Here is a 23,632-nt window from a genome sequence, read left to right on the forward strand (position 1 = left end):
AGTGGCTGATACGCTGTTCCGTAACGGCACATTGCAATCAGCAACATTGCTCGTTTTCCCTCACACATTGTAGAGCTGCAAAGTCAATTAGCGGTGTGGAGCCTACCATAAAAAGCGAATATGTGTGCAGCAGGATGTCACAGGATATTCAGCAGCAAATTGCCACTAATTTAATTGGTTCTATAGAGCTTTCACACCTCAAGTACTACATGTCACGTGGGACAATCCGTTCGGTCTGAACCCAGTAGTACAATAAAGTCAGTGTTATCCATCTCTCTGCTACTTCTAGAATTCTGAATGTATCATCTGTCTCTCCGAGTGCTGGGAAATCTCCGGGCACTGGGGCATTATCCACACTCTGGATACAATTTAACAGTTATTGAAAGTGATGCGCAGTTGACTTTTAAATAGTCAATATCTGCATTTGTCAGTACAGACTCAGGGGTATATTTACTAATGAGCAGGTTTTTAGAAGTGGAGATGTTGCCCATAGCAACCAATCAGATTCTACTAAACATTTGTCTAGCACTTTCTAGAAGATCATAGCTAGAATCTGATTGGTTGCTATGAGTAACATCTCCACTTCTAAAAATGTGCATTTTAGTAAATATACCCATATACTTTACTTGGGCTCTTTTTTAAATGTAGCTTAGAAATGTGTTCCTTTAGGAATATATTCTGAGCCTCCCCCTTACAGTCATGCCAAAAGGCTGTCTTGTTGCCTCTTTTTGTGGAGACTTCGGTAATGGGAATATAATTATATGGGAGAGATGTATCAAATTTTCTATAGATTATAGCTAACATTTTATGCTAGGCAAATGACAGGTAGAATATGATTGGGTGACTTGTCATCTTTAGATAGGTTGATAGATTTACCCTTGGTTTTGAGCATTTCACATTGAATTAAATTAGGCTCTGAGGTCAGATATTGGGAAATCCCAAGTCTATATATATGAATGGGCTGCACTGTGACGTCCTGCATGTGACTCTCTATAGAGCAAGTTGTATGAAGTTATAAGAAGGTTATTACCACTGTCAGAGGTAACTGGCTGTGTACAACCACTGGGGTATGTCACTGAGTGTAATCATTTGTATATTACGTCTTGTTTGGCGTATTACCTGACTTACGGCCTGATTCAGTAAGGATCGCACAAAGTTCAACTGCAAAAATATGCTAATCCATTGCGATCGCTATGCCGTCATAGCATAACATAAGGACCCATCTGTAATGTTTAGCAAGACAGCAAAATCATCGGTAAAATCGAGTACCATCGGTCCATCGCAGCCTCATGCACACTTGCACAAGGTCTGACCTTACTCAGAAATTGCTAACTTCAGCGCACGCTATGAGTCCTCAAGCTGCGTACGGCATCGCAGTAGCTCATTTATGTATGCTCCTGCAACGGCGTTCAAATGCACTGGCACGCCTGTGTTTCTCCAACCACCCCCCGTCACCACCCACAAACAGCACTTTCTGTCAATCACTCTGCGATGGGTCTGCGTAGTCACTGTGATCACAGTGGCCGGTTCGCACACGTGCACTGCGATGCATACGCATGCACAGAGTGCAACAATCCGCCGACTACGTGCATATTAGCAACTGCGATCCTTGCTGAATCAGGTCCTTAGTTCATCGTGGTCAGCAATATTACTTAACCTATTACAGTTTTTCATGTTGTGTATATTACATGTTGTATCATAATATAGTGGTCATGTTACTGTGCATGTGACATCCTACTACAGTAAGTGTATTTATATAGGTTTGTATATTGTTGCATTGTAGAATTTTACTTACAGGTCCTTTAAGATTCCAAATAATCCATTCAAAGTCATTAGTAACTTTAACTTGCCAGGTGCTCAGCTATTAAATAATATTTTTTTTTTATAAATATATATATACTTGTTATGTGTTAATCTGCATTTGTGGAAGCAGTTCTTTGTAATCGAAACAGGTCTACGTGGAATTAAATACATATGTATTAGTTACCCGCTGCATCTAGCCTCTTGCATAATAAACATTGGTATCTAATTCCTGTAGCTGATTGTTGCTGTACTACGGGAACTCATACAAATGTACTTGTGTTGCTTTTGCCAAATTGTATCTGTAGTCAAGGAATAAGAATTTCCTTATGGAAGTATAAACTGTACAGTGTGGAATTCTCCTAGTTCCAGAACAATGATTTCGTAACTGTTGCTATAAATTTTAAAAATTTCTAGCATTTGCAATTAAATTTAGACTTGTCACTGCTGTGGCCCGTATTCAATTTGAGGCGAAAAGTCCAGACTTTTCGAATACGGGGAAAAAGACAATAGGCGAAAATGACGTCATCGGCGATAATTTATCGCCGATAACGACTTTTCGCCTCAAATTGAATATGGCCCTTAATTGGAAAAGTGGATTTAAAATTAAATTGATGGATTGGCTGGATTGTGGCTGAAAAGACCACCTACAATCACTTACTTCCCAGGCCAAAAGTTGCCAACCCGTCTTCATCCAATGTGTACCCAACTGAAATTATAGATGGGAATGTAGTCTAATTTAGTGCATCCATTGGATTGGTTGGTACTTTATCTCTATCCAAGTCTTAGTACATAGACCCTATTTATTAATTATCAGGTCCTAAACCAATAATTAAATTTTATTATCACTGCTATTCGTGGCAATAAGAAATTAAGATTTGCCAGGCTGTATGAAGAAACTCTCCCAGCAACAGAGGCGCCAAAAGGAGCCCATCCCTGCGGTGTGTAAGAAATGAAGGCATGAGACTGTAATGTGACAGGAAGGGGCCTTTTCTAACTGACATTGACATAATTTCCTGGACACTAGACTTTATAGTAATCGACCCAGGTTACCTGTTCACACTGAACCAAAAGCTGCGTTGAACCCGTGGTCAACTCTGCTCATTATTCGGGTTATTTCAACTGGGCCCTTTCACACTGCACAATAACCCAGGTTGATGTGCGCTCACGTGAAATAACCCAGGCTATTGCTGCAGTGTGAAAGGGGTATTAGTACTATCACTCTCACAGCCTGCTGATGCTGCAGGAGACTGTGGCTGTATAAGGAGACTAAGTGCCCCAGAATGGAATCAGTATGTTATACCACTGGCCGGTTCAAATCCCGACAGCAGAAGCCCGGCAGTGGTGAAGATCCCGAAGCTAAAAAAGGTAACCCTATTCTACCCCCTAACCCTAATCCTCCTTTAGGGGTGCCTAGCCCTAACCTCCCCCTCAAGTGCCTAACCCTAACCCCCCCTAAGTGCCTAAACCTAAGCCCCCTTCCTCGCAGCCTAAACCTAAGTCTCCCGGGGGGGTGCCTAACCCTAACCTCCCCCCGGGCCTGCCTAACCCTAACCCCCCTTCCCCTAGCCTAACCCTAACCCTCCCTGGGGGCTGCCTAACCCTAAGTCACCCCGGGAGCCCCTAACCAGGGCCGGTACTACCGATAGGCAACTGCCTAAGGGCGCCGGCCACTGGAGGGCGACATGTTGATGTTGATCGACAGCTCGGCCCGCTTTGTAGGCGTGGCGGGGGGTTTTACAAACAGAGGCGTTCCTTAAGGAATGTCTTAGGTATTAACAGTCTCAGTCCCGCACAACAATGAATCCAATGTTAGTAGGTGTTAATCCAAAAGTCCTCTATATTGATCCAATCTCTGTAGTTTGTACACAAACCAGTTCCTTTAATTTGTTTATCACAATGTCCACCTTAATAAAACTCCTCCAGGAATCCACTCCATATACCAGCACCTGCTGCCACTTCCTGCCTACCTAAGACATTGGAATTATCATTGTGCTGAACTGAGACTATACCAAAGTCTATATGAGACTGACTCCAAGGACATTGGCCTTCATTCAGAGTCGGTCATAAGCGGCCGCTCGGTCGTACGCCTAATGACCGCGAAACTGAAAAAGGAAGCAATCGCACGGCCGGTTGGACGCAACCAAAGTGACTTCCATACATGAACAATGCACCTCCTCTAGCTAGCGCGTGATAGCAGCTAGGGATCGAGTCAAACGTTGTCAGTCATTGTCAGTCGCTGTATGTTAATTTTCTTCTGATGGTTGCGGCCGCTTGTGTTGTGTGCAAATTACACCAAAAATGAACAAAAAAACGCATAGAGTAAGCCATCCCCATGAAATATATTTATTCTTATTATTTGCTAATGCAAACGCAGCTGAATCAATTACAAGCCAATTAGCAGTGTTATTAGCTACAACAAACGATTATTAGCTGCTTGCATTGTTGTGGCTCAAAATAGAAACATCACTCCTAACATCAGTAACATTCGATAGTATCGATTGCACTCTGGGGCTTGAGAGAGCACGTACCCAACCTCAAGCTGTACAATCAGCCAGGCCTCGAACCTGCTCGCAGAGTGACGTTTTACTACTTCCGGCCTTCTATGTCGGTCGTAGCAGGTAAATTATGTACGCCCCTAAAACGCCCTGAAAACGGTGAGGAACGCCTGTGTTTTCAGACCACCTCCCCCGTTAACACCCACAAACAGCCTTTCATGTCAATCAGTACTCGGAAGCCACTTCCTGCTCTTAAGTAGGGATGTGCAGGCTCAGATAGGTTCGAGTTTGCACGTTGAGTTCGGATTTTTCCCTCAAAAAAAACGGAACTCAGAAAGAGGCAAAACGTCATCTTGCACGGACGAACATCATCATTCCTGGACAAAAGTCCAGGAATGATGATGTTCGTCCATGCAAGATGACGTTTTGCCTCTTTCTGAGTTCCATTTTTTTGGAGGGAAAAATCCGAACTCAACGTGCAAACTCGAACCTATCCGAGCCTGCACATCCCTACTCTTAAGTTGTACGATTGACAGCATTTTGGATCGCTAGGTCTCGTACGCACATGTGCACAACTAACGGTACGTATGCGTGGTTTGGAAACATCGGATATGTACGACCGAGTGGCCGCTTACAACCGACTCTGAATGAGGTCCACTGAGTGCAAGTTTAATCAGAAGAATATCTTTCTTTATTTTATTTTTATTTTTAGCGATACAATATTGCTGGCTGATCGTTATTCACCCTCCCTGGTGTGATGGATGGTCGATATCCCTCCTTATTTGTCTTCTACAAAGGAAGTGGAGGAGTGAGGGGAAGGAGAGAGCCGGGAAGAAAAAGGTTGGGTAAGAAAGAGAAGGGGAGGAAAGCAGTGGTGGCTCCAGAGGTGTGGCTGCAGAGCAGTCCAAAAGTCATATAGGGGAGCCACATCAACAGCCAGTGAGTCCCAGCCTGCGAAGTTTGGCAGCGTTCAGCATGGCAGTTGGGGTTGCTTCCTTGTTTGAATTTTGGACTGTGCTGCAGCCCCACCTCTGGAGCCACCAATAGAGGAAAGAGATGGTGAGGAGAAAGCCAGGGAGGAAATAGCCTGGGCAGGAGCAGCACTGCACTGGTTAGGCCGTGTACACATCAGGTTATATATGGGATGATATATCATTCCGACGTGGATCGGAACAATATATAATCCATATCGCTCAGTGTGTACCCTCACATGTGCAGTCAGCAATGTCAACCCATCTGATGTGCTGCATATACACCGGATCGTGCAGTTTGTATGGCCGCCTGATATATCCCTCCATTGGGCATTGGGTTGGCTGGGACACACGTAGTTCTGATGTGTACCCGGCCTTACATACATCACAGCTCATATCAGTGCTGCTGTTGTTGCCAATGCTGAAATCGGTACTGAGACCAGGGCTGACAGTTCAAGGGGTAATAGGTCATAGTGGGGTCAGGAATAGCATTTGTTGCAGCTGATAAGTCCCGCAGTCATCACCAGAGCCTCTTTGAGAGACATCCTACATTTGTTTTTGTTAGGTGACTCAGCGGCACCCTCCAAGATCTCTAATGGTAGCATCAACTTGGCTGTAGTCAGATAATTGAGGCATATACCCATCTCTTGATACACAGCGTGACAAAACTGTAGTAGGTTGCTGAAAGATATGTAATGTTTCCTTAGTAATAAATGCTTATTTTGGCACAAATTTTGGTCTTATTACTATCTGCACCTTTGAGGAAAATTCTTGCCTCTCTGCTGTGGTGTGAAAGTGGCAGTAATGAGAGTGCTGCTGAATAGAATAATTGGGATGAGAGTCACTCCCTCCAGATGCACCAACAGAAGATAATTTCAGGGCCTTTGATAATCCATTTAACACAACATCATAATCAAACACATTTATTTGGGGTACCACATACTGATCAGTCCATGACTAATTTTGTAGCAACCAATAGCAAGCAGATCACTTGCTACCTTTTGGTCACAAAGGCAACAGCCCCAGACTGTTAAATAGAGGAACTTTTAATAATCCAGAGGACATTAGCTGAAACCCTTTAACACCTAGTTTCGAGCCCCCGAACAGCTGCACTCCCTGCTACTCTAACAATTCTTCCTCTTTCGCTGGCCGTGACTCCAGCTTTCCCACATTATGCAATGAGCACTGTAATACAGCCATGCCCACTGATCAGAGCCTATCATAATGAGAATAGTTTCTCCATATTGCTGTGCAAATCTTTGCCTGTACAAGACAGTCACAGCTGTGAAAAAGTTGCTGCATGATGTCACACATGGCTTTTGTCCTGAGCCTCTGCATATTTTCAAGTTCGTAAATTACCCCCAGACACTTTTGAAAATACAATTTGCATATTTATAGTGGCCAAGTGTTACTAAATAACAAATGTTGAACATGTTAGCGTGCAATATCTTTCTCATGGATATTTATGTGTCAATCTAAAAATGTATCCGACATATTGACAGTAAAATGAATAATGCCAATTCTTATCATAGTGACAACCTGAAGCACAATTATGTATTATGTATTAAGTATGACATACAAAACTTAGGCCCTGATTCAGAGCCGCTCGCTTTGACCAGAGCGCTCGCTCTGAATCAGGGCCCTCCTCCATTAAAATGGAGCGTCCTCATGGACGCTCGTATAGCTGTGAGTGACCACCCACAGCATATACGAGCGTCCAAAAAGATGGTCGCGATGGTCTTGACCATCGCGACCATCGGACTTGCGACGGAAACCCTGCGGTAGGGTTTCCCAGCCACAAGTCCTGGAGTGATTTTGGCTCTATCAGAGCCAAAATCACTCCCACTGACATCACTAGTGATGTCAGTGGGGCCGGCTTCAGACGGTAGGCGTTCCCATGGGAACGCCTCCGTCTGGCCGCCACGCCCCCGGCACGCCCACCAAAGGGGGCGTGCTGTCAGTCACCATCGACAGCACGCCCCCTTTGGTGCGAGACCCGGAGCGACAGCTTGTCTGTCGCAGTCCGGGTCTCGCGCATGTGCACGACGGAGCTCCCTCCGTCGTGCGCATGCGCAGTGGGGGCCATCGACCCACTTGCGAGAGTACTGCCGATTGCGAGTGGGTCTGAATGACCCCCTTAGGTGTCATGGCTATTGTATTTCTGCCTATCTTAGTTCTTGAAGGCTTAAAGTTTGTGTAGTGCGGCTATCAAAGCAACATATGTCCTGAAATGGCTTGAACATGTTCCAGGGTAATAAAACCTCACTAGAAAATATAGGCTTGCAAATCAACTGGCAAAATTTACTAAGCAGCGGTTTGACGACGGGTTCGATTCTATTCTAAACCCCGTCAGTTTGGTGGTCGGGTTCTATTCTGTTCTAAACCCCGGGGGTTTGGTGGTGGTTTTGCAGCGGTTTCTAAATGACAGCCCTGTTCTATTCTATTCTAAAATGTGTTTTGATGGCAGTTTTGCAGCGGTTTTGACCTTAGTAAATCTGCAGATAGCAAAACTGCCGCCAAACCACAGTCAAAACACATTTTAGAATAGAATAGAATAGGGCTGTCATTTAGAAACTGCTGCAAAACCACCACCAAACTCCGGGGGTTTAGAACAGAATAGAACCTGTCACCAAACTCCCGGGGTTTAGAATAGAATAGAAACCGCTGTCAAACCGCCGCTTAGTAAATTTTACCCAACAAGTCAATATAATTCTGAATAGTAACTGTATTATAATAAACATAGGTTACTCTATACTATAGATAGTATTATAAAATGTAGTGATTAACATTCTGGAGATAATTCTGAGGGGCCTATTCATTAAACCTAAAAATTCTCTGGAGATAATTAGCTTTAGAACTCGCATGGAGTTCTAGCTAATTATAGGTGGAATTCATCATTCCACCTCTCCATAAGTATCTATTTTCCGAAAAGCTGTCATTTTTGCGATGACAGCTTTTCGGGAAATAGATAATTTTCCCTGCCTACACTACCTTATCGCATCTGGAAACAGTGCTGCGCATGCGCTGTTACATCTGTAAAACCAGCGCATGCGCAGCACTGCCTACAGATGCGTTAAGTTTGTGTACCCCCCCACCCCCCTCCCACCTCCGCCCACCTACCCCCCCCCCCCCGACTTACCTGTCCACGCAGCAGCCTCCGGCTCCGTCCTGCTGGTCTGTCATGTGGTTTCCCAGCAGACCACATGACAGATTAGAAAGAAAAAAAACTTTTTTTTTTTTGTCTAAACTTTCTTGTGCTCTGCTGGGGAGCACACATGTCCGACCAGCCTCCGGAGCCTGAGGACGGAGCAGAGCGCCGGAGGGACTCGTCGGGGGACCTGCACACGCGGATACAGGTAAGTTTCACCTGCTATTCGCCACCTCACAAAGGCGAATAGTAACTGCATCAAATTCCGAAAATTGATAATTTTCGGAATTTGATGAATACCACAATTTCCACATCCCCATACTAAGGTATGGGGAGTGTGGAAATTAACGCAGGGGAACTTAGCACAGGAGATATCACAGATATCTCATTGCTAAGTGGCTACATGAATACCAAAATAACGTTATTTAAGGAAAATGTCCTTAAAAACGTTATTTTAGTGTTGATGAATAGGCCCCTGAGACAGAAAACTAACAAAATTGTTCCCTTTCTCTTGTATTCAGAATGAATGGGCCTATAGAATTCATTAGGATTTACATGTAGACCTAGCAGAATAGACATGACAGCACACTTCATTATATGAACAGGGAAATCTACAGATGGATAATCTGCTCTGCACACACACAGTATCATACTTATCTACTCTCCCAGAACGTTCGGGCCCCCGAAGGAATTGGGTGGTCCTCCTACATCCCACCCACTTCCTAGTGAAGTGAGCAAGGAGGTAGGGCCAAAGGGCCTGATTCAGACCCGCTCGTGAGTGCACAGTGCTTGCAAGCGGGTCGATGTTCCCCACTGCGCACGCTCAGCCTCCGGTGTGCGCATGCGCGAGCCCCAGCGAGCGACAGCAGCTCCATCACTCCGGGGCTCACTACAAGACGGGGTGGCTGTCGATGTTGATTGACAGCTCGCCACGTTTTGTAGGCGGGGAGGGGGGGTGGCTGCAGAAATGCAGGCGTTCCCTTAGGAACGCCTATTAGAGCTCTATTAGAGCAGGAAGTACACTCGGGCTTGCGGGAGCGGAGACCCTCCCGCTGGGTCTCGATGCAAGCCCGATGGTCGTGATAATAGCGACCATTGCCAGGCCGCTCGCACTAGCTGTGGGTGGTCACCCACAGCTTTGCGAGCGGCCTGGAGGGTGAAACAAAAAAAAAACACCCTGATTCAGAGCGAGAGCTCGCAAACAGCGAACGCCTCTGAATCAGGCCAAAAATCATGCAATTCTATGAGTTTTGCATTTTAGCATTTTGGCATCAAACCCTCGTCATTATGCCGCAAGGGGGAGAGGCCTAATGATGATAGGGAAGTATGACAGTATGCCACACAGTAGCGCCCCCAGTTCATATTATGCCACACAGTAGTGTCTCCAGTTCATATATTGTAAACATAGTAAGGCCCACTGCTGTTTGATACAGCTCTTTACAGGTTTATTTTGAATACTGTCCTCAAATTTCATCCCTTCACCTAAAAAACCGAACACCCAGGGAACTGCATGAGTGCGATGTATTATGGGGGACTCGGTCAAAAAAACTAATTATCACAATGCCTCTCATATTTGATAAAATCTATACCAGTATTAAAAGCTTAGAATTCCTGAGACATTGCAAAAAAAAAAAAAAAAAAGCAGGAACTAAAATCTAAATATATTTATTTAATCATAATAAATAAAGTAACTAGATTAGTAAAATGCATTTAAAAAAAATTGTATTTAAAAGACAATTAGGCACATATTTTTTAAACATATACAACAATAGTATTGGCTACAAAGAATAATTGCAGTAACAACCAGGGTTTGTTCTTAGATAATTCATATTACATTTTCTCTTTGGAGAGACTAGCGCAGTTTGTTTTAACTAGCTGGGGATCTATTTACTAGCCACACTTACACTTATCTCCTCCTAATTTGCATAGTTCAGCTTCCTACTTGGCTTTGCAGTGTAGTTTGGGACAGGCCTGTGCTTGAGTATTGTATGCTGTATGACTAGGGGCGCTGAGAAGGAGGGGCTTGATGGAGTGGTCCTGCTGTGTGCTATGGATCAAGGGTTCAGCAGCAGTCACCCCTGGCTGTGCAGAGGGGTGGGGGGGTGGGACAATAACACTGATTGCCCCCTGGATTTGGCCCAGGCTGAGTTGTACACGGTGCCCCCCTGTGGAGCATGCTGCACATGGCCACGGCTCCTTACATTAGGCCATTCCCTCGACAGTACCCAGGCCCGGCACCGCTCCCTCTCTCAACTGCCATCTGTGTGACACAGCAGAGGCTGCTAAGGAGCTCCTTGCTAACCAGGATACTCCGCGGTATTAGAGACCGTCCTCTAGTACTTCCAGGTTCCTTCGGAGTCCTGACACTATGCAGAGACGGTAGAGCTTATTTCCCCTTCATGCTAGAGACCTGGAAGTGACGTGAGTGAGGGCGGAAGTGCAGTTCATGCCCATGAAGGCCAGCTAAACAAGTAAGTTGTCCTCACTTAAACAAGAAAGTTGTCCCCTCGCGGGCTCGCTGCGCTCGCCGCGCTTCGGGCTCGATGGCTCGCCACATGGTTATCTGCCCCCTCTATGCCCACTTGGATGGTAGGAAATGACGCTGGACACTGGCTGATGACGTCAGGGTCCTCTCTGGGAAGGGGATTTAGACACTACCATGCGGAGATAGCATTTGACATTAAGGCACATGTGCATACATATGGCTACTGGTAAATTTTGAATGTGCAGTCCTAGTCTGGCACAGAGTTTCCTCAGCGCCGTTCAATGATTATATACATTAACAATGTAGCTTGACATATCATATGTATAGAAGAGTATAAAGTGACATATCTAGGTGCAACACACAGCAATAAAATAGCAGAATAGATAGGACAAGGGTGGATAAACTCACTATCTTGTAGGGCAGGCAGTGGTAAGTCGGTGATAATATAATAGTCACTAAACAGGTTTGGGAGACAAAACACAAATAGAATAGGTGGCATGGATAGTGCCAAGGAGAGAAAAAGAGGAAAAAGGGCGCTGCCCATGAGTGCATGTACATATTAATATACATTTATATATATATATATAATAAATATATTGATTGATTTTGCTGTTATTACAAATAAACTATGTTACTCAGTATTGGGCAATTGTTAGCTCTCAATACTTTTTTCTCCTGTTTAAACATAAGATTGTGCTTAAAAACAATTATCCATTCCGTATGTTCATCATCATTCAGTTTGGAAAAGGGATGTATCCTTGTGTTTGGCCTTTGCAACAACACAACTCATGTAGCATCCAGAGTTCATTGACATGCCTGCTGAAATTCATGATTTGTTAAATGTTTTGGATGGACTCTACCTTGGCCAGATAGGCATATAATGACAACATATTCTTCAGTGAAGAACAGCATGTCAATAAACACCAGATATGAAGTAAATACAAGAGACACATCTATTTAAGGGATGAAAAAGATGCCTTATTTTGCAAAATACACATCTTGTTTTTCTCTGGTATTTTGTCTTCTAGGAGACTGTTCATATTTGTCTTCAGTAATTGGAGCATTCATTCCATGACCATCTATGAGTATTTCTAAGTAAAAGATATTTTACCCCGTCCACTTATTCTTGTACACAAAAACAAAAGCTAATAAAATGGAGTGTACGCTGGACTGTAGTATGGAAAGACGAAGCTGCCATTCCTCTCCACAATTGACAAGAAATGTTTCCACAGTGTCATTCTTTTGGCAAACATGGGTGAACTGTGTAGTGTGACTTCCATCATGGCATATCTCCCAACAACTGGATAGGGGGTAGGGACGGACTGGGGCAGCATTTCAGCCCTAGCAGTCTGCCCTGCACACGCATGTGAAGGGGGGCATGGTTAAATCAAGGGGGCATGCCACGAGTCATGGGGGCTGGCCTTATGGCACGCCCCCGTCTCTCCCCGGCCCAGCGCAGCAGCTGCAGGCCCATCCATGCCTCCACCCCTTCCATCTCCGTGAAATTATATTGATTCCAGAGCCATGAGGTGGAGGGCAGGGGACTTTTCCTTTCCCCCTCCCCAAGCCTGTCCTTAGGCCATCGGCACTTCTGGCATATGTCTGAAGTGCCGATTGGCTAGTCCATCCTTAATAGGGGGAAATGGGAATCATTGTGCATTGCATTGGTGTATGGCCACACATCCCCATTGCTCTTCATGCTGCCCAGCAGGTTTTTCCGATCTGCTGGGCTGCCCACAAGCTCTAGACTCTCACTGGTTAGGTGCCACGCGCATGCACACCATGCTTCCATGTACCCCTGCTCTGTTAGGCAGGTGAGCTTGTCAACTCCCAACCTTTCCCCCTCTCTGACCCAAGGCACACTGTGGCTTGCTGGTGGGATGGCACAGTGCCCGCAAAGCAGGACTTCTCTGCCAATAGCTGCGGCAGTTGGGAGTTATGTGGATTACAGGAAAAAAAACATACATCATACATTCAGTGCCCGATTTTCGACACGGAGAAGCAGTGAGAAAAAAAATATATGTTTAGCATATTTATGGCATCCACAGTAAGTTACCAAAGGAAGATGTACAGTAGGAGCCAATCCAGAGTTGCAGGCAAGTCAGCCGCAATTGCACACACAGTGGAATAAGACACATAGATGCATTTGCACTGACACCAGCCATCTGCTTCTACAAGGTGAGGTCATCATTGTTAGTGCTCACTTGTATCAGCCCTATACCTAGTCCAAGAGATCTGCGTGAAATCAGATAGATCTCTGGGCCTGATTCAGAGCCGAACGCTCTGACCAGAGCGCTCGCTCTGAATCAGTGCCCTCCTACCTGAAAATGGAGTGGCCTCCTGGCCGCTCGCATAGCTGTGGGTGACCACCCACAGCATATGCGAACGGCCAAAAAGATGGTTGCGATGGTCAAGACCATCGCGACCATCGGGCTTGCGACGAGACCCTGCGGTAGGGTCTCGCTCCGCAAGCCCAGGAGTAATTTTGGCTCTATCAGAGCCAAAATCTCTCCCACTGACATCATTACTGCTGTCAGTGGGGCCGGCTTCAGACGGTAGGCCCCTTAGTGTTCTGTGTGTGTGTGTGTGTGGGGGGGGATAAAAAACATGTATCTTTATCTGGCAGTCTTTATGTGACAAGACAAACAATGAAAACAAACAGCTTTTATAACTCAGCTCTATTGACCCAGTAAAGAACTGCAGTTTCCACTACAAAGAGAGGCCATGTATATCCACAGCTAAAGTCAGTGGGTGACATACTGTAAGCAGCAGAGGACCCCTGTAAATGAATAGAATTTTGGCCCTAATTCAAGACCTCTAGCATCAGGACAATGCAATGCCCAACCTCTGAATACATAAGACATAGAATTTCCTCAACTGCAGGTTCCTGTTAGAACCACTTTGTTTAAGGATATACCTAGCCAACAATTAAACTTAACTAGGGAGTTTAATTTGCAAAACAGACCCATTGGGACTAAATTAAAGTTGAATTAAAAAAATATCCAACAAGGTGAAAACATCATTTACAAACTTAAGCTGCTTACACACATAAAGATTTTCTGTCCAACCATCCAACTAGTTGATTGGTTGGAATGAAAATCTGGTAACGTATGAAAGCAAATGACAATCAGCAATTTGCTCCCAAACGCCGGAAAAATGGACAAAAACTGTTGTTTGAACAAATTGTTTAGATCAAACATTTAACAAACTTGTCTGAACAACCATTTTCATCTGTTTTCTGGCATTTAGGAGCAAATTGCTGATCAGTTACTCCCATACGTTACCAGATTTTCATTCCAAACCAATCAACTAGTTGGATGGTTGTACAGAAAATCGTTACGTGTGTACCCAGCCTTAGACTGATCACAAACATCTTTTTGACGGGCTTCCATAGTTGAAAATGGGGGCTGTCATTTATACTATTTGGACCACCTGCTACAGAAGTCTACAGGATTCTGATCTTGGAAGAGCTTTTTTTTTTTTTTTTTTTAATAATTTCTTTATTGAAGCAATCAGAAAATATTTAAAGATTGTGCCATCATAGAAAAATGAGAACGTTCACAACCTCTGAAAACAAAGTTGCTTGTCTTCTTTTAACTCCACAAAGATAAGAAACATTTTATCCCTACACCATTTGTGTGATTAATACATAGCAATAAAGTGTCTAAGAAAAATAGAATTCATGGCTTTATTACTCATTTCCTCTTACTAAAGCATTTGATACACAGAACAGATGTGCACACTAGTAAATAACACTAGTAAATACACAAGTCAACACATTTTGACCGGATTAGAGTAAGTGGAAACGTAGCATTGCCCAGGGGAGAACACCTCTGAGACTCTAAAGGTCTTTTGCAAATGGCAAAATATGTAAACCCACAAAGCTTCTGTATGTGCTCCAGGCAAAATGAAGTAGGTTGGAGGAAGTTTGTGTAGAAATTAGGTGGGAATGAGAATAGTTGAACACTTAGGTGTAGATGAGGAATAGTTGTTTGTATTTGATTATGAGGGTAGGATGTATAAAGCAGCAAAATGCAGTCAAACCTCAATACATAAGGTTCCCCATATGTATTAAAGTGGTTTGTAGCACATTATTGGAGATATCCACTGTGGCCTACCAGTACTGGGTACTGGGTATGGGGCTGCAATGTGCCAGTGTGTATCAAGCTCCGGAAGCTAACCATTAATGTGGACGATGTACGCCCATGCGTAGTAGGACTCCCGGGTCATAAACCCGGAAGTCGTATCATCGCAATGGCCAGCTCTTATCGGAAGAGCTGTTCCAGGCTCAAGTAATAAATTAATTCCATTCCTTATGGTTTCACATGTCCCATTAAGGCTTCTTAGATATAATCTGAAATTTCACAAAACCTACTGAATTTGTGCCACTCAAACTTAAAAAAGCAATGAAATTCCGATCAATAAGGCTGACGCCTTAATCGACATGTTCCTTGCGCAATACAGATATGGTATGCTTTCACACCCTGTGGTTAACTGCAGATTCAGCACTCTCACAGAGTGAGATTGCTGTCACTCACAAAATGGTGGAGCTGCTAATTCACAGAATTGTGTGCTCATTGGAATATACACATGCAATATATGCAACTGAGGTCTGAACAGAAGATAGATTGGATAAGAGTGGAGTGGATGTGGGAAGAGACAGAGCAGTGTGGATGGGGACAAATAGGCGTGGAGAGGGGGAAGATTAAGCTGCAGACATGTGAAACTGTAAGGTTTTTTGTCTATGGAATTTCATTGCTTTTTAATATTTTATTAACCATCATGGTTTTGAGGAGCAAACCGGGTCACCTGCAGGGCAGAAGGACAACAAATAGGTACAGTAGCATGGGTGGAGGAGAGGACAGCACAAAAGAGGTGTTTTGGGGGTGTATAGGGAGAGAGACGGCTGCAGGGACGGGCTGCAGATGTGTGGAGCAGTGGCAGCAGTGGTAATGCAGAGCAATGGCAGCAATGGAGCAATGCACAGGAGCATCAGTGGGCAACAGATGGATTCATTGGTGTTGAGCATGCACCTGAGAAAATCAAATCAATAAGACACAGATGCATGGACGTATCAGTGAGATCCACCCATGCACCTGTTAAAAAATGAATATGTGTTTATATATAAAAAAATGACGTGCCCCCACAGCACCAGTGCTGGTTATGCTAAATACAGGGGACAAATGACGTAGGGGTCCCCTGTATTAAGCACAACCAGCACTGGGCTCTGAGCCAGTCCTGGTTCTGGAAATACAGAGGAAAAAAATTTGTAGGATTCCCCTCTATTTACCACAACCAGCACTGGACCCTTTCTAGTGGGGGGTAATGCCACAGCCAGGGGAGCCCTTTCACCGGGTCCCCTAGTCATAGCATTACCCCTGACCGCTAATCAACCCTGCCGGGGATACCTGGGGACCCCCAATAATGGAGTCCCCCTCGCCAGGGCTCCCCAGGCCTAGGCTGATAGCCTAGGGCTATCCCCAGCACCCCTGGAGGGGTGGGTGCCGGGTTTACTGTGTAGTGTGTGATGCAAATTAAAGAGTTAAAATATTGTCTTTTGTTTTAGAACAACAGCACGCCACCACCACATTCTGGTACTTGGAGAACCACAAGTACCAGCATGCAGGGCATTATGGGCCCGCTGGTACCTATAGTTCCACTGCAAAAGAAATATTATAATAAACACACTACATTGATTTTTGAAAGTAATTTATTTAGCTGCACCTTCACCTGGGGGCGGCGGTCTTTAAGCTCTTTTACAGGGCAGCCTCCACCCCAGGACTTCCAGGCATCTTCTTTCTTCAGGAGAACTTCCACTCTCCCTCCAGGCCAACGGACTGCCAAGCTGCCTCCTCATGCTGGCTTATATAAGCCAGCCAAGGGAACGGGGCGATGAAGTCGTGAACCGTGATTAGCTCGTGGTGGTCATCTTTGAAGTGAATGATGGGATAGTTTCATTGACTGAGAGGTTGAAGGTACGCCTCTCTCAGCCAATGAGCTCTCTCTCTGCACCGGGATTTCTATAGTGAAATCCCAATGGTGAGCCGTCATTCGGGTAGTACTCTCCTAAGAGGTAATAATAGCCACAAATATAATTCAGGCACTAAAAAGCATATAAAAAAATGTAAAAATAATTAAAATTTAAGATAGTTAATTCAATTAGTTGCTGCTCTTACTGAGTACTTCTGGAATACTCTAAATCCAATATGCAAATAAATTGTTTTAAACAACAAAGAGCGCAATAATTCCTAAAGATTAATTACAATTTTAATTATATGCAATATATAAATTTCATTCAAAAATACATAATACACACAAAAAAACAATATAGAACATACTAAGTATGCATACTCGTTGATCCAACATCAAAAAAATGTAAATATATATATATATTTATGAAAAGGAAATCCTCCTACAAGTGATGAATAGTTCCAAGTAGGAGATATCCTTATAGTAAAACATCATAAAGTCCATTAATAAATGACTTGCAGTGTTTTATATAGCACTGAATTTCGCCTTGCATAAATCCACTGTGGGAAGTAAGGGGGTCATTCAGACCCGCGGCGAGCGCTGATAGAGCCAAAATCACTCCAGGGCTTGCGGCAGCGAGACCCTACCGCATGGTCTCCGTCGCAAGCCAGATGGTCCATCGCGACCATCATCATTGACGCTCACATAAGCTGTGGGTGGTCACCCACAGCTATGCGAGCGTCCAGGAGGACGCTCCATTTTCATGTAGGAGGGCCCTGATTCAGAGCGAGCACTCTGGTCAGAGCGTCCAGCTCTGAATCAGGCCCTAAGTGCAGATGAGTATCCTTTAAATCATGGCAAATTTGGTTGTTGCAGCGATACCACTTCAATCTCCCACACGCTGTGTGCTGGGATGCAGTGAGGGAGGAAGGGAGGGGTGTGATATGTATTACCGCTGGTCGCATGGCCAGCGGTTGAATTCTTGACAGCGGCTGCCCGACAAAGGAGGAAATCCCGATCGTCCTAAAGGTAAGTATCCACTAACCTAACCCCCCTAACCCTAACCCTCCTTTGGGGTGCCTAACCCTAACCTCCCCCCCTGTGCCAAACCCTGACCCCCCTCTAAGTGCCTAAGCCTAACCCCCCTTCCCCGCTGCCTAAGCCTAAGTCCCCCAGGGGGGGTGCCTAACCCTAACCTCCCCCCCGGGGGTGCCTAACCCTAACCCTCCCTCCCCCTAGCCTAAACCTAAGTCCCCCGGGGGGGGTGCCTAACCCTAACCTCCCCCCCGGGGTTGCCTAACCCTTAGTCCCCCCCAGGAGCCCCAAACCTAACCCTCCCTCCCCCGCGGCTGTCCACTGTGGTGCCCCGGCATCCACTCAATCGGGATGCCGGGCGCCGGGCTCCCGACGTCGGGCAAATGACAGGCATCTAGATTTAGACACCTGTCACTCGTCCCTAGTCAGGATAAAGCAGTCTGGAAGCTGGCGGTCGGCATTTAGACCATCGGCTTCCAGACTACATACTGAAGGGAGGGGGCGGCTCTGGACCCAGGCCCCTGCTGGGGCCCTCTAGGAAGCCTGGGCCCGGGTAAATAGTACCGCTCCCGCTCTCGGCGCCCCTGCGCACAAGCATCTTCTGCTGATTAAAATGATATGCGGCATGACTATATTCTGTTTGCGACTGCCTGTGTATCTGCATGCAAAATGCTACATTACAATGTCAGTGGCTGCACCAAACTATAATTTGCCTCCGGGCATCTGGGATGAATTTACACCACTGTCAGAAATCAATACAGAACATAAATCATTGCCAAGCAGAAATTTCTGCAGACCAACATTGGAGACCATGACATATGAAAATGTGCTTGTAGGAAATAAGTAAATGTCAGTGCAGGTGCAGTGTGACAGTTGATCCTCCGACTCACTGCTCTTCTGTTGGAGCACTGTCTGCCCCCCACTGGCACATATCTTCCTGTACCTTCAGATCAGTGCAGTTTTAGGCACTTGAAGACACCCTAATACCACTTTCAGACAGAAAAATCCCCAAAACCCAGGTTTTTCCCATATCTTTCAACCCAGGAAGGAACTGGGAATTTGCTCCTAACCCCCTTTCACACAGCACATTAGACCCAGGAAATTCCTGGGTTGACCCATTTCACACAGAACCCAGGTCAGCCCTGCAATATACTGTGTATCATAATAAAAGGACTGCTTTTATGGCACACAGAGATGAGGTCATGAAAAGTGGGTGGTGACTGCTCACTGCATTACATTAACCATGGCTGATGAGTTACTACACAGTGGGCTGAGCGCTCGCAAGTGGGTCGATGTTGGCCTAGTTCGCATGCGCACGAAGGAGCCGGCTCCGTCGTGTGCATGCGCAAGACCTGGATAGCGACGGGCAAGCCGTCGCTCCGGGTCTCGCACCAAAGGGGGCGTGCTGTCGGTGGTGAGTGACAACATGCCACTTTTGGTGGGCGTGCCGGGGGCATGGCTGCCCAGACGGAGGCGTTCCCATGGGAACGCCTGCCATCTGGGGCCGGCCCCACTGACATCACAAGTGATGTCAGTGGGAGTGCTTCCGGCTCTGATAGAGCCGAAAACACTCCAGAGCTTGCGGCAATGAGACCCTACCACAAGGGTCTCGTCGCAAGCCTGATGGTCGCAATGGTCTTAACCATCGTGACCATCTTCCTGGCCACTCGCTATAGCTGTGGGTGGTCACCCACAGCTATACGAGTGGCTGGGAGGCCGCTCTAAAAATTAAGAAGGACGACCCTGATTCAGAGCGAGCGTTCTGTCAGAGCGTCCGGCTCTGAATCAGGGCCAGTAGCCCAGTGCTCCACAGTTATTGCTGTTCTTTTGCTGTTTTACACAGCAAATGAAAGCCTGATGTGCTACCTGGCACAGTCTTGCGCCAGGAGGAGAAGGGAGCAATTTCTGGTGGAGTGGGCTTCTACTCGGCGCAGGTATTTGCAGAGGAGGAGAGCCCTGATTTTGGGCAGCAGTACGTCCACACTGAGGTTTACCAGTGCGGCAAATCGCTCAATGTGGACCAGAGACCGCAGGCATGGAGAAGCTTTCTGGGCAACTGTTGAAGCTTTTGCGCCTGAGCAGTGGATGGCACACTTTCGTATGTCGTGTGGTACATTCAACTACCTGCTTGAACTTCTCACCCCAGCACTTACGAGGGGAAGCAACAACTACCTCAAGACCATCGAGCCATGCAGTAGACTGGGTATTGTGTTGTGGTGGTACGCAACACCGGGGGAATACCGTACCATCTCCTGTTCATTCGGTGTTGCCATTTCAACGGTGTGTGTGCTAGTGCAGGAAGTGACACAGGCATTGTTTCCAGACCCTTTACCACCGCTTCATTTCCTTACCACAAGGTGATCAACTGGATGATACTATAAAAGGTTTCCTGCGACGTGTATATCCCCAGTGTGGTGAGGCCATAGATGGAACCCATATATCCATTATTGCCCCCACAAAGAACCCAGCCGATTGCCACAACCGTAAAGGCTGGCACTTCATCATTCTGCAGGCTGTAGTGGACCATAAGTACTGGTAAGTAGTATGTTGTGTTCTAAAGTGAGAGATATACTGGGACCATAATGTGTATTGTTAAACACAGCTAATACGTCTGTTTAGTTTCACAGATGTTTTTATCGGCTAGTCTGGGCGTGCTCATGACTCATGGGTACTTGCCAATTCCGACTTGTTCCAGATTGCGGAGGAGACGCAAGATGGCTGGTTGTTCCCTAGAGAGGTAAACTGATCTCTCTTGTTTTTTTGTGTTTTTTACAGCAAAATCATAATGCAATAGTTTGCAATTTCGGTACAGGGTTGCCCTATATCCCAGCATAACATGCCACAGATTTTAGATTAGGGAGTGCTGCAACTGTGGCAGATCATGTTGGGATGTGTGGTTAGACAACATCTGGAGGGCCACCGGTTATTAGCTAAAACCCCTCTATGCGTAGGGCCACCATGCTATATGGGAACTAGATTGCAATCTCCACTGTTGTGAGTGACTGCTGTGAATGTCCTAAATATTCTCATGCCTTTGATGAAGAATATGTGTGCACTATAGAAAGCACCCTTGAGCACACATATTCACCAGCACCATATAGAGCAGGCCTGGCCAACCTGTGGATCTCCAGCTGTTGTGAAACTACACATCCCAGCATGCCCTACCACAGGTTTTAAATTAGGTAAAGCTTAAACTATGTCAAGGTATGCTGAGGTGTTTAGTTTGACAACAGCTGGAGAGCCACCGGTTGGCTAGGTGTGATATAGAGATTAGCACCTATACTATACTTTAAGTTTTTTGTTTACCTTTACAGAAATCCAAATTTGTAGATGGGGTGGAGATCCCGATACACATTATTGGAGATGCTGTGTACCCTTTGAGGCGATGGCTCATCAACAGATTCATACAACATCTCCCACTGTCTCCGGAACAAGTTCTGTTCAGCCACATTCTCAGCTCGGCCAGGGTGGTGGTGGAAAACACCTTTGGTTGACTGAAAGGGTGTTGGCGGTGTCTTCTTAAATGCAGTGACATTGCCCTCACCCTGGTACCGGATGTGGTTGCTGCTTGCTGCATTCTGCACAACGTCTGCGAGCTACAGAGAGAACACTTTTTGGAATGTTGTGGACTCTGACCTGTCTGATACTCCGATAGAAGCAGCAGCCTAAGAGGGTGAGACAACTTGTTCCAGTGCTGAGGTCATCCGCAACACCCTCACTGGTAACTTACCTACTATAACACAGTAGAGGACACAAGTGGTCTGTTGCAAACAAGATTTGTTGTATTTTTTATGCTAATGTTATGTGCATGTTACCTCACATGTAACACCTTCAATATAACAAGTTTACGTTTATAGTGCTTCATTTATATTTGGACCTAAATAGGCTTAAGGCTTAAAAAACATAACCTTTATGCATTCAACAATTGAAATGTGTATACAGAAATGCAAAACATAGTATAACTACAGTATCAGTGGCAGGTCAAGAGGTTGTGCTGTCAGGCAGTCTATTATTATAGGGGAGGCACCCCAACTATTAAAACTGTCCTGCAGGGCCACAGTTTGATCCGCCACTGATAGTAAAAACACATAAGTAGATGTGGTAATATTGCGGCCACACATAGCCAAAAGCTCTAGACAGGCCTGTTAAATGCAGGATAAACATGAATTACTACAAAAGTAGGAAACAAGACATAACTTCTTCTTTGGGTCTGTAGACAAATTCTGCAAATAGAAGGCGTAATGTACATTTTACATTACGTACACCCCCATATATACATGTAGCTCAGGTAAAGGCCACACATTGGCCTGAGCTCTTGACAGGCATGTGAAGTGCAGGATACACATGATTGACAAAAAAGCAGCCCTGAAATAAAAAAAATTAGAAACTGGACTGCAAACATGAAAAACAGAAAAAAAGTCTACAACTGTCTGTAGGCGGTGCTGACAATAGTGCTAAGTGGACTGTTCTGATTAGTGCCATCTAAATAAGTATGCACAGTGCCATATAAATTAGTATTTCCTGTGCCATCTTGACTATTATGCACAGTGGCATGTGGGGGGCTATGCACTGTGCCCTCTGGACTGGTATTGGCATGTGGACTGCTATGTACAGTGACATGTGGAGTACTTATCCCTGTGCCGTCTGGATAACTATGCACTGTGCCATGTGGAGTAGTATGAGGTGGATTGGAGGGGTTGGTTTGCATAAACAGTCCGCCTCTGCTATGCTGTTGATAATTTATGACTCGACCGTCAGAGTACTGAGGAGGATATATTATATAAGGTTGTGGATTGAGTAATCTAGACACCAGACCGTTAAGGAAGGACATCGGTGCCTCTCTGTTTTCCCTGGAAATTCGTTCATGTAGACCAACAAGCTGACTGACAAAGGAATTTTGTAACTCTCTCTCATTGTCAAAGAAGCGCTGGAGTCGGGCATCCTCTTGTGCCTGGAATTCAGCATCGAAATCTCGCAGCTGATTTACCAGGATTCTGGTCATTGTGTGTGTTGCTAGCTCCATCTTTGACGTTTTTTTCTTCCGTTCAGATAAATCAAAGACTAGAAATAGAAGTAAAGAATAAATATATTTATAAATCAAATATCAGTGATGTCAGCATATATGTGCTTGCGGCCTTCACACTGTAACAGATACATTATGAGTTTAAATTTTCTGCATAGTGATACTATAATGACTGGTCAATTTGTCCAATGTTGACATTAGCAATAATTAGATTATATGTCTAAAGAAGTGGGTGTAGAGTAACAAAAAAAAAATGACAGTTCCTACGGAATGTCGGGGTCTCAGTCTCTGCTGAAGTTGGTGTCCATGCCAGTGTCCCTGCACTGTTTCCACTCGCCTCAGCAACACCCTCAACTCTATTGGTGTCTGGGACCCCCATGGCAGCCATCGAATCGGTGTCACTTATCTCTGTGATGTCATCAAAGAGCATTGGTGGTCGTCAGTGGGCTGGATTGGCTGTTCTCCGGTGTAACACTTTGTGAAGATGCACAACTGGATGATGATATGGCAATGGGATTAACCAGTGTAGAATTAACAAATACTTCATTACACTGATCGTAGTAAACCCATTCCATTCTGGCAGCACCACTTTTCCGCCTGTTATGGTCGTGAACTTTGTTGTAATACTTTTGTGGAGCTTTGAGTTTATTCACAATCTGCTGCTGAGTCCGCACAATGCTCCCTGAGGAAAGGATCTTAGCA

The sequence above is a fragment of the Taudactylus pleione genome, unplaced genomic scaffold (genome assembly GCF_031769625.1).
Source record: "Taudactylus pleione unplaced genomic scaffold, aTauple2 ptg000345l, whole genome shotgun sequence".
NCBI classification, from domain to species: Eukaryota; Metazoa; Chordata; class Amphibia; order Anura; family Myobatrachidae; genus Taudactylus; species Taudactylus pleione.